We start from the raw sequence: 11276 nt of genomic DNA on the forward strand, positions 1-11276 counted from the left end.
TGCGAGAAGGAGACTTGTTTAGGAAGACGATAGTCTGGCATTCTACAGAGGTGACCAGCCCACCTTAGCCAATGACACAGAATGATTGATTCCAGGCTAGATGAGGATGCTCTCTCAAGTACATCAGCGTTTGTTACTTTGTCTTGCCATTTGATATTCAGAATTCGCCTCAAACATCGCTGATGATGCATTTCCAATTGTGTCATCTGCTTCCGATAAGTGACCCATGTCTCACAGCCATAAAGTAGAGTGGGTATGATGATTGCTTTGTAAACCATAATCTTTGTATTGAATTGGAAATCTTTGTATTGAATTGTATGTCTTTATTAAGAAAATCCTCTTGCTGAGTTTGTTGTAGGCTGTTGCAGCTGCACTGATACGGCTTTGAATTTCCAGATCCAGGGAGGCATTGCTTGAGACAGTACTTCCCAGATACTTAAAGTTATTGACAACCTTAAGTTGTTCGCCATTGATTTGGATTGATGGAAGAGGGTCTGAAAGTGATGGATATCCAGATTCATGCTAAAACAGTCTCAATCTTGCTGATGTTAAGGGTAAGACCCAATCTACTATACGCTATGGCAAAGGCATCAACAGTTCTTTGCATGCCATCTTCAGAACAGGAGCAAGCAGCAGAGTCATCTGCATATTGGAGTTCTACAGTAGTTGTGAAGGATATTTTTGTTTTAGCCTGGAGTCTCCAGAGATTGAAGTAGTTGTCATCAAAGCGATACTGAATGCAAACTCCATCATTAAGAGAAGGTCCAGCTAGTTGTAAAACAGCCCCCATAAACAATAAGAAGAGGATGGGTGTGATCACACAACCTTGCTTGACACCAGTGTTAACTGAGAAGGGCTCACTGGGTTTACCGTCATACAAGACAGCAGCAGTCATATCATCATGCAAGAGTTGGATCATTTTCACAAACTTTTCTGGATATCTGTACTTTGAAAGAATTTGCCACAGAGTAGCCCGATGAACAGAATCAAAGGCTTTGGTAAGGTCAGTGAAGGTAACGTAGAGTGGTGACCATTGTTCTCGACACTTTTCCTGTAACTGGTGGAGAGTAAAAAATAATATCAATGCAACCATGTGTGGGTCGAAAACCACATTGACTTTCTGGGAGCACCTCTTCAGCGAGGGGAGCTAAGCGACTTAAGAGTCTTTGCAAAAAGCTTGCCCACGGCCGAGAGAAATGAGATATGATAATTACCACAGGAAGATTTATTGCCCTTCTTGAATAGAGTCACAATTAGTGTGTCTCTGAGGTCCGAAGGAAGTAGTTCTTCTGTCCATATATATCTGCTCATTCAGAGGATACGCTCAGTGAGTTGATGTCCACCCAGTTTGATGACTGGTGATGAAGGTTGTCCAGTGGGGCCCTACCTCCTGTTTCACCTGCCACCCTGGCTCTAGCCACACATTATCATTCCTCAAAAGATATTTCTGGTGGCCTTCCATGGACGCCGACACCCAGGCCTACATGGCTGCCAGCTCAGTGTGTGCCTGCAGTAAGGCCCCCCATCAGCCTCCAGCCAGCCTACTGTGCCCTCTTCCTGTGCCCAATCGCATATGGTCTCCCATCACGCTGGATTTTAATACTGGTCATTGGCAATAGTACTGTCATTGACCATTTCTCCAAGGCCACCCACTTCATCACCCTACCCAAGCTTCCCTCTGCCAAGGAGACAGCGGAGCTGCACACACACCATGTCTTCTATCTCAGTGTGCAATCTCTTGGCTGAATCAAATGTCCGAATAAAAAAATCTTAATGCTGCAAACGATCTTTTCAGTTACTCATCTGCTTTTTTAGGCTACATCCACACAGCAACGGCAACGAGATTTTATTAAAAAAATATCACGTCCACATGGGCAACGGATCAGTAAAATATCAGGTACATATGGCAACGCAACGCTTGCTGAAAACGATGCAATACACATGTCACACCTCTAGGGGCGCTGTAAGACGGTCCCATCGGAGACACCAGAACTATTAGTGTGCATAGTTTTATATAACTTAATTTTCTTATTGTGTGTGAACATTTTGAAAAGCATTTTTATATAATTTATATAACTTTTTATATTGTGTGTGAACATTTTGAAAAGCAGTCTTATCCAATAAAAAAAAGAAATTCAAGAAATGGTTCAGTTACTTGTTTATTTAAAAGAAAAGCTGTATACAAAAGTGAATGCAATGCAGTGGTTCAAACAAAACAGCGAGAATGCTGCTTGTTCTAGTCATGTGGTTGTGACGTCATCGTAAACAAATCCGTTCTACTCATCCAGACGACTTCGCAACGGCGCCGTTGCCAGATTTTTCCACTCTGGAACCCGTTCTCAAAAAATATCGTTGTGGGGCTCCCAAAACGCCGGTGCCGTGTGGACGCCAGGCCGAAACGATAAACTATTTTATCAGATTCACCTGAATCCGTTGCCGTGTGGACAGGGCCTTATTGTCTAGTAGCAAGTGTCCATCAGTAAAGATACTGTAGTTTAGCAGAATGAGAAGCAATTCTTACTGTGAAAGACATATGGCAATTACAGAGAAGGAAAATCTCGTCTCGTCTCGTCTCGTCTTCTTCCGCTTTATCCGGGACCGGGTCGCGGAGGCAGCAGTCTAAGCAGGGAAGCCCAAACTTCCCTTTCCCCAGACACCTCGGCCAGCTCCTCGGGAAGAACACCGAGGCGTTCCCAGGCCAGCCGAGAGACATAGTCCCTCCAGCGTGTCCTGGGTCTTCCCCGGGGCCTCCTCCCGGGGGGACATGCCTGGAACACCTCCCCAGGGAGGCGTCCAGGAGGCATCCGAAAAAGATGCCCGAGCCACCTCAGCTGATTCCTCTCGATGTGGAGCAGCAGCGGCTCTACTCCGAGCTCCTCCCGAGTGACTGTGCTTCTCACCCTATCTCTAAGGGAGCGCCCAGCCACCCTGCGAAGGAAACTCATTTCGGCCGCTTGTATCCGCGATCTTGTCCTTTCGGTCATTACCCAAAGCTCATGACCATAGGTGAGAGTCGGAACGTAGATCGACCGGTAAATTGAGAGCTTCGCCTTTTGGCTCAGCTCCTTCTTCACCACAACGGACCGGTAAAGCGACCGCATCACTGCGGAGGCTGCACCGATCCGCCTGTCGATCTCACGCTCCATCCTTCCCTCACTCGTGAACAAGATCCCGAGATACTTAAACTCCTCCACTTGAGGCAGAACTTCTCCACCAACCTGGAGAGGGCAAGCCACCCTTTTCCGGTCGAGAACCATGGCCTCGGACTTGGAGGTGCTGATTCTCATCCCAGCCGCTTCACACTCGACTGCAAACCGCCCCAGTGCATGCTGAAGGTCCTGGTTTGAAGAAGCCAACAGGACAACATCATCCGCAAAAAGCAGAGATGAAATCCTGTGGTTCCCAAACAGGATTCCTTCTGGCCCCTGGCTGCGCCTAGAAATTCTGTCCATAAAAATTATGAACAGAACCGGTGACAAAGGGCAGCCCTGCCGGAGTCCAACATGCACTGGGAACAGGTCTGACTTACTGCCGGCAATGCGAACCAGACTCCTGCTCCGTTCGTACAGGGACCGGACAGCCCTTAGCAAAGAGCCCCGAACCCCATACTCCCGAAGCACCCCCCACAGAATACTACGGGGGACACGGTCGAATGCCTTCTCCAGATCCACAAAGCACATGTGGACTGGTTGGGCAAACTCCCATGAACCCTCGAGCACCCTATGAAGGGTATAGAGCTGGTCCAGTGTTCCGCGACCAGGACGAAAACCGCATTGTTCCTCCTGGATCCGAGGTTCGACTATTGGTCGAATTCTCCTCTCCAGTACCCTGGAGTAAACCTTCCCTGGGAGGCTGAGAAGTGTGATTCCCCTATAATTGGGGCACACTCTCCGGTCCCCTTTCTTAAAAAGAGGGACCACCACCCCAGTCTGCCACTCCAGAGGCACTGTCCCTGACCGCCACGCGATGTTGCAGAGGCGTGTCAACCAAGACAGCCCCACAACATCCAGAGACTTGAGATACTCAGGGCGGATCTCATCCACCCCCGGTGCCTTGCCACCGAGGAGCTTGCAAACCACCTCAGTGACTTCGGCTTGGGTAATGGACGAGTCCACCTCTGAGTCATCAGCCTCAGTCTCCTCAGTGGAAGACATGACGGTGGGATTGAGGAGATCCTCAAAGTATTCCTTCCACCGCCCGACAATGTCCCCAGTCGAGGTCAACAGCTCCCCACCCGCACTGTAAACAGTGTTGGCAGAGTACTGCTTCCCCCTCCTGAGGCGCCGGACGGTTTGCCAGAATTTCTTCGAGGCCGACCGAAAGTCCTTCTCCATGGCCTCCCCGAACTCCTCCCAGTTCCGAGTTTTTGCCTCCGCAACTGCCTGAGCTGCAGCACGCCTGGCCTGCCGATACCCGTCAGCTGCCTCGGGAGTCCTGGAGGTTAACATGGCCCGATAGGACTCCTTCTTCAGCTTAACGGCATCCCTTACTTCTGGTGTCCACCACCGGGTTCGGGGATTGCCGCCACGACAGGCACCGGAGACCTTGCGGCCACAGCTCCGAACAGCTGCGTCCACAATGGAGGTAGAGAACATGGTCCACTCAGACTCAATGTCCCCCGCCTCCCTCGGAAGCTGGGAAAAGCTCTCCCGGAGGTGGGAGTTAAAGACCTCCCCGACAGAGTGCTCGGCCAGACGTTCCCAGCAGACCCTCACCATACGTTTGGGCCTGCCAGGTCTGTCCAGCTTCCTCCTCCGCCAGCGGATCCAACTCACCACCAGGTGGTGATCAGTTGACAGCTCAGCCCCTCTCTTCACCCGAGTGTCCAAGACATAGGGCCGGAGATCAGATGAAACGACTACAAAGTCTATCATTGACCTCCGACCTAAGGTGTCCTGGTGCCACGTGCACTTATGGACACCCCTATGCTCGAACATGGTGTTCGTTATGGACAAACCGTGACTAGCACAGAAGTCCAATAACAAAACACCACTCGGGTTCAGATCGGGGAGGCCGTTCCTCCCAACCACGCCCCTCCAGGTGTCACTGTCATCTCCCACGTGAGCATTGAAGTCCCCCAGTAACACAATGGAGTCCCCAGTCTGAGCACTCCTCAGTACCTCTCCCAGGGACTCCAAGAAGGCCGGATACTCTATACTGCTATTTGGGCCATAGGCACAAACAACAGCAAGAGCCCTCTCCCCAATCCGAAGGCGCAGCGAGGCGACCCTCTCGTTCACTGGGGTAAACTCCAACACATGGCGGCTGAGCTGGGGAGCTATAAGCAAGCCCACACCAGCCCGCCGCCGCTCACCACGGGCGACTCCAGAGAAGTGGAGAGTCCAGCCCCTCTCGAGGAGCTGGGTTCCAGAGCCCAAGCTGTGCGTGGAGGTGAGCCCGACTATCTCTAGCCGGTACCTCTCAACCTCCCGCACAAGCTCAGGCTCTTTCCCCCCCAGCGAAGTGACATTCCATGTCCCAACAGCCAGCCGCTGTGTCCGGGGATCAGGTCGTCGAGGCCCCTGCCTTCGACTGCCACCCAATCCACATTGCACCAGTCCCCTACTGCTACCTCTGTGGGTGGTGAACCCACAGGAGGTCGGGCCCACGTCACCTCTTCGGGCTGAGCCCGGCCGGGCCCCATGGGCAAAGGCCCGGCCACCAAGCGCTCGCATACGAGCCCCAACCCCGGGCCTGGCTCCAGGGTGGGGCCCCGGCTGCGTCATCCCGGGCGACGTCACGGTCCTCGGATTTTTCTCCATAGGGGTTTTGGTGAACTGCTCTTAGTCTGGCCTGTCACCTAGGACCTGTCTGCCTTGGGAAACCCTGACAGGGGCATAATGCCCCCGACAACATAGCTCCTAGGATCATTCAAGCACACAAACCCCTCCACCACAATAAGGTGGCAGTTCAAGGAGGGGAGAGAAGGAAAATATTAAAGCAATTTACTGTTTAAAAATAATCTGCAGTATAACTAGCCAAGTTGAAGAAGCTGCTGCCCCTGTGGGTTTTGCATTCTTTCTTCCCTTTCTTATATTCTTCCATTACATATTCTTATGTGCCCTAGTCTACTAATTTGGTGTAATCATTCAACTGTATGGTATTATCATGGTTAGTGCTAAAAATATTGATAATTTCCATTTTAGTAATTATATGGTATGGTTAACTATTAAAGTTTAAAAAAAAAAAAGTTTTTACTATACTAGAAATACACCTGGTATGTTATTCAAAATTTTTGGTTTAAAGCATGTCATTATGTAATGACACCAACATTATTCACCCGCTAGTGATTATTTTTTCTTTTTGGTCTATTGCAACATCAAATTTATACGGCAGAGCAATAGGGCCAGGGTTTTATATTTTATTTGGAAACTTCTGAGAAAAAAACTCAGAATTTTTGAGATTAAAGTTGAAATTTTCGAGAAAAAAAAAAGTCAGAAATCTGTAGAAGGCGGGCTTCCATATGGAAGTGACACTCACTCGCGGCCGGTAGACATGAATGGCTGAGACCAGAGCCATGGAATTCAGAGTTGTGACAACCGGGGTACAGGAAGTCGGTTGGTGATGTGATTCACGTAGATTCAAATACTTCTAGGCAGCGGCTTTCTGTTTGCTAGAGACTAACACAGAACCATTACATAGCAAGCAAAACCCAATCCCGAAATAACATTTGATTAAAGGCCTCTGCATGCTCTTGCGACAAGGCTTTCGCAGATAGCTTTTCGCAGACAGTTGTAATTTATCGTTGAGCGGGGAGTAATAGGCGTGCGCGATGTTATTCACCGCCACAATGCAAGGGGGCGCGAAGTCGCGAAATCGCTAGGAGTAGTTGGTGGGTGTGGTTAGTGGAGTGTTTATCCTCCGGTTACTTATAATGACTAGAACTGGAGTTGTATAGATGAACGTACTTCCTCACTTCCTCAATCAACCGCTCTTCATGCTGCTCCATCTTCGCTCGTGTTTTTAAAAATGGCAGTCGTGAAAACAAACCAAACCAGGAAAGTAGGGAAGCGGAAGTGCGTATACAGCGGATGTAGAGTGGACCAATCAGAGCCCTCTTGTCTGCGACGCTGTCTGCGGTGGTCACAATTTTTGGGAGGTGCGCGCAGAGCGTCTGCGAAGGGGGGGGCTTCACAGACGCCATCTGCGAGGACTGGGTTGTCAGCATAAATTGGCCTTAAGTCGTCCATTTCAGCAGCACTAAACACAGTAGTAGCAGACTGTGGCAGCGGGGGCGTGGTCAAGCGCCGGTCTGTGACAGAAGGGCGGAGTCAGGGAAGGTAAGTGGCAGAATCACTACACCTGATGTCAATTAAAGGTGGAGTACGAGATTTTTTTCAGGAGTATTTTTTACCATATTGCTTGAAAAGCTCCTCACACCCATGTTGCAAGCAGTACAATAGAAGGTTTGACCCAAAAATGAAATATTTTAATCCAGTCTACAGTGTAAAATAAAGGAAAAACGCCATCCAATCCTATCGAACCACCTCAAAATGATTGGATACTGATACGTCAATCAGACTGAAGCCCGCGAGCAGCCCGTCCCTTCTGTGTGTGTGTGTGTGAGAGAGCAAGCAGCCTCTCCCCCAACCCGTGCGCTGCGAGCAGAGTGTCACACAGAAAGCGCAGGATTTTCTCAGTGCGCTCCCTCCAAACAACGGGGATTTACACGAAAACGGAAGGAGATATTCACAAAAGTCTTTCACAGTGAGTGCCACAAGGCTCTCCTGAACACAGTGATGTAATTTTTTTGTCTGTAGTGTAAAAAATGAGGTCACTAGAGCGAGTTAAAAACGAGTGACTTTTCTGCCAAGTTTATAATGGCAGTCTATGTGGCTGCGCGGCTGTCCTCTCCTCACTTTCAGGCTTCTCATTCAAAAACTGCAAGTCCTATCGTGTAGGTAGACACATTGTGTGAATCAGGACAAGTGTGGCTACTACTTTTGAGAAAATTATGTGTGTGGAGTGAAAATTGGGGCTGAAAACACAGTTTAAATGAGAAAGTTTGAGCTATTTTTCCAAGTTCTCTACACTCTAACTTAACGAGCTCCACTGGTGTGTAACGCAATAGACACCTATTATAAAGTCTGACTTTCTCAGGCTTTATAAGGGGGAGGAGGGGTGGAGACGCGGGGGGTGGGAGCATGGCGAGGGCGGGCGTGTTTCTTTTCAAAATATGGCTTGCAGGAACCGTTATTCCAAAATCTCGTACTCCACCTTTAACCTGTGTTTGTGTGTGTCTTCCCAGTGACCGCGCCCTACTTAAAGAGGGAGAGCAGAGAAGCTTATCCCCGAACTAGACGACGGTTGTGTGTGTGTCTGTGTTAGTCACTGGATGTTTCACTGAAAAGTGTGGCAATAAAAGCCGTGGAGCACAGAGGATGGCAGGACAGAGATCAGGTTCGCAAACACGGCTTTTATTGCCACACTTTTCAGTGAAACATCCAGTGACTAACACAGACACACACACAACCGGCGTCTAGTTCGGGGATGAGCTTCTCTGCTCTCCCTCTTTAAAGGAACAGTCCACCGTACTTCCAGAATGAAATATGCTCTTATCTGAGTTGAGACAAGCTGCTCCGTACCTCTCCGAGCTTTGTGCGACCTCCCAGTCAGTCAGACGCAGTCAGACGCGCTGTCACTCCTGTTAGCAATGTAGCTAGGCTCAGCATGGCCAATGGTATTTTTTGGGGCTGTAGTTAGATACGACCAAACTCTTCTGCGTTTTTCCTGTTTACATAGGTTTATATGACCAGTGATATGAAACAAGTTCAGTTACACAAATTGAAACGTAGCGATTTTCTATGCTATGGAAGGTCCGCACTATAATGACAGGCGTACTAACACCTTCTGCGCGCTTCAGCAGCGCATCGATATCTGAGCTCCATATCAATGTGCTGCCGAAGCGCGCGGAAGGTGTTAGTACGCCTGTCATTATAGTGCAGACTTTCCATAGCATAGAAAATCGCTACGTTTCAATTTGTGTAACTGAACTTGTTTCATATCACTGGTCATATAAACCTATGTAAACTGGAAAAACGTGGAAGAGTTTGGTCGCATCTAACTACAGCCCCAAAAAATACCATTGGCCATACTGAGCCTAGCTACATTGCTAACAGGAGTGACAGCGCATCTGACTGCGTCTGACTGGGAGGTCGCGCAAAGCTCGGAGAGGTACAGAGCAGCTCGTCTCAATTCAGATAAGAGCATATTTCATTATGGAAGTACGGTGGACTGTTCCTTTAAGTAGGGCGCAGTCACTGGGAAGACACACACAAACACAGGTTAATTGACATCAGGTGTAGTGATTCTGCCACTTACCTTCCCTGACTCCGCCCTCCTGTCACAGACCGGCGCTTGACCACGCCCCCGCTGCCACACAGACTAAGTCTCCGTCAGCTCTGAATGACCTGGTACTTCCTGGTAGCCTAAATTTGTGACTTTTTTCTCGAAAATTTTGAGTTTATTTTCTCAAAACTTTTGACTTTTTTCTCAAATTTTGACTTTTTTCTTGAAATTTTTTTACTTTTTTTCTCAACAGGTTTGAGATTGTTTCTCGAAATTTCTGACTTTAATCTCGAAAATTCTGAGTTTCTTTCTCAGAAATTTAAAAAATATATGTATTTCTTAGTGGCACTATCACTCTTCCGTAAATTTAAGTATGTTAGAATGGACGAATATTTAATTTGCTTGAGAATGGGATTTTTCTGCTTTTAAGTGGCTCTCTACAGAAATAAAAATTAAATAATTACAGTCAAAATTAGGACTAGTATTTAATTTCCTTGAGCACTCACACTAAATATGTTAAACAAGGCACACCAGTGTTAATTTTAAATCCACTTGTTTGCAACTGTATGCTTGCACAATAAATCACTGCCTGTTGGAGGTCTCACTGCTTAAACAGCAAATCAGATCAGTCAGTGTCACATTTTTCCAAAAGCAAAATTATGGCATGACACTGAAGGGGTCTGAAAGCTCACTGGCTGAAATAGGAGAAACTGTGCACACCTCAACAATATCAGCTCTTCACAGATCTCAAACTACCTGGTGCTGCAGACATCGTTCTACACAGACACATAGATGAAAACCTGGAAGAGCATGGAGTTGAATAACTTTTTATATGTGGCTGGGTTAAAGATCTGGGGATCAGAACACTACAAGATAAATCTTGTATCGTTTATGCCTGGATAAATAGGCATTTCTGAGCTTTGTACGTGTCTTTGTGATGGTTGCTCGGACGATACAAGTTTTAGTATCAGGTGTAAACAAACAAGAGCCGCTCGATTTTCAATCATTCCTGCTCTTCTCTTCCAGCAGGTATCATGCAGGCATCACAGATCCATATACAACCCCGATTCCAAAAAAATTGGGACAAAGTACAAATTGTAAATAAAAATGGAATGCAATAATTTACAAATCTCAAAAACCGATAGTGTATTCACAATAGAACATAGACAACATATCAAATGTCAACAGTGAGACATTTTGAAATTTCATGCCAAATATTGGCTCATTTGAAATTTCATGACAGCAACACATCATAAAAAAGTTGGGACAGGGGCAATAAGAGGCTGGAAAAGTTAAAGGTACACAAAAGGAACAGCTGGAGGACCAAATTGCAACTCATTAGGTCAATTGACAACTGGTCAGTAATATGACTGGGTATAAAAGAGCATCCCAGAGAGGCCGAGTCTCTCAAAAGTAAAGATGGGAAGAGGATCACCAATCCCCCTAATTCTGCGCCGACAAATAGTGGAGCAATATCAGAAAGGAGTTCGACAGTGTAAAATTGCAAAGAGTTTGAACATATCATCATCTACAGTGCATAATATCATCAAAAGATTCAGAGAATCTGGAAGAATCTCTGTGCGTAAGGGTCAAGGCCGGAAAACCATACTGGGTGCCCGTGATCTTCGGGCCCTTAGACGGCACTGCATCACATACAGGCATGCTTCTGTATTGGAAATCACAAAATGGGCTCAGGAAAATTTCCAGAGAACATTATCAGTGAACACAATTCACCGTGCCATCCGCCGTTGCCAGCTAAAACTCTATAGTTCAAAGAAGAAGCTGTATCTAAACATGATCCAGAAGCGCAGACGTCTTCTCTGGGCCAAGGCTCATTTAAAATGGACCGTGGCAAAGTGGAAAACTGTTTTGTGGTCAGACGAATCAAAATTTGAAGTTCTTTATGGAAATCAGGGACGCCGTGTCATTCGGACTAAAGAGGAGAAGGACGACCCAAGTTGTTATCAGCACTCAGTTCAGAAGCCTGC

Source organism: Neoarius graeffei, chromosome 7 (genome assembly GCF_027579695.1).
Source record: "Neoarius graeffei isolate fNeoGra1 chromosome 7, fNeoGra1.pri, whole genome shotgun sequence".
In the NCBI taxonomy this organism is placed as follows: domain Eukaryota; kingdom Metazoa; phylum Chordata; class Actinopteri; order Siluriformes; family Ariidae; genus Neoarius; species Neoarius graeffei.